General features: G+C 39.3%; 1 non-coding gene across 1 annotated transcript; it reads right to left on the bottom strand.

Annotated features, from left to right (window-relative positions):
* Positions 1-1,136: 1,136 nt before the first annotated feature.
* Trnaa-agc (transfer RNA alanine (anticodon AGC)) lies at positions 1,137-1,209 on the bottom strand. Its single transcript has one exon. It is a non-coding gene; the product is annotated as a tRNA-Ala (tRNA).
* Positions 1,210-1,480: the final 271 nt, after the last annotated feature.

A 1,480-nucleotide genomic window follows, 5' to 3' on the forward strand; every position in this document is an offset into this window, starting at 1 on the left:
ATCTATTTCAAATTGTTTCACATATTCAAAATGCTTTCCAAAGATCAAGAAACTAGAAAAATATGCAAGGTAAAATTGATCAGGATTTTCATATGCAGTGGATGGGAATATACTTCACTTAATCTCAACTACTTGGAGACTGAGTCAGGAGGATCAAAAGTTCAAGTCCAGCCTGGGAAATTTAGCAATATCCTGTCTATTTGTCAAAATAGATAATTCTGGCTATTCTTTTAAGAAAGGAACAAGTAGCAAAATAAGAAACAAGAAATATAATGGCAAATAAATAATAATTAACTACATAAACATGACCCTCACATAGGCCACAGAAATAGAGGGAGATGTTTATTTTGAAAATAGCATCAAGTGCCTCATTGTAAGTGTGAAAAAAAATCAAATGTGGTATCAGAAGTTTTGGCACAAACAAATAAGAGAATAGGCCTATAGTCACCAACATGGGGGAAGCTCTGGGATGAAAACCATAGTGGTGTGCATTGAGAGTTCTGTTTAGGACATGTAACTTTGAAACTTTTTAAGGAATGGAATGTGGCAGTAGAATAAAGTTAGTATATGTGCCTTGTGTAGAGAAGGGAGTTTCAGGCTAGAAATACAAAATTATGAGACCCACAGGTGTACAGAGTAGAACTGTAAGATTGAAAGGGAATGTAATGTTGCTGACTCTGCTGCAATGTCTAACAATGCCTTGAATGAGTGGTCTAGTGGGGTGAGCTGCTTTTGCACAATGTTGTCTGGTGCAGGGGTGGCCTGTCTAACTGTATTTGTAAGCAGGGACCAGAAGACCATCTTTGCAGCAGCAGAAGAAAGAACCAATAGAGCAGCACTCTACAATCTGCCAGTAAGAGGAAGTTTGGTGGTTTTATTCAGAAGTTCCCCACCTGCAGCAATAATGTGCTGGAACAAGGTGGTGACACCCACCCAGAGAACGGAGGTGACAAACCAGTAAAGAAGTAGAAGCTCTAGATGCATGCCCTGGGGACTAGTGAACTTTGGAGGGAGGGGGACTTAAATGGGAAGACGCATTCACTTAGATGGATCACTGGTTTCCACGTCTTGCTTCTTTTTTTTTTTTTTGAAAATTTTATTTTATTTTAATTATTTTTTTTTTATCTATTTTTTTTTGGTGGCACTGGGGCTTGAACTCAGGGCCTCATGCTTGCTAGGCAGGCGCTCTACCACTTGAGCCACTCCACCAGCTTAATTATTTTTTATTCACATGTGCATACATTATTTGGGTCATTTCTCCCCTCTGCCCCCCTCCCCCATTCTCTCCCCCCTTCCCCCTACAGTTCCAGGCAGGTCCTGTTCTGCGTTTGTCACTAGTTTTGTTGAAGAAAAGAGACAAGTATAATAAGGAAGACAAAGTATTTTTGCTAGTTGAGTTGAGGATAGTTATACAGAAATATTCCTAGCATTGTTTTTGTGTACACGTATTATGACCCATGTTGATTCACCTCTAATTGAT

Source organism: Castor canadensis, chromosome 5, assembly GCF_047511655.1.
Source record: "Castor canadensis chromosome 5, mCasCan1.hap1v2, whole genome shotgun sequence".
Taxonomy (NCBI): Eukaryota; Metazoa; Chordata; class Mammalia; order Rodentia; family Castoridae; genus Castor; species Castor canadensis.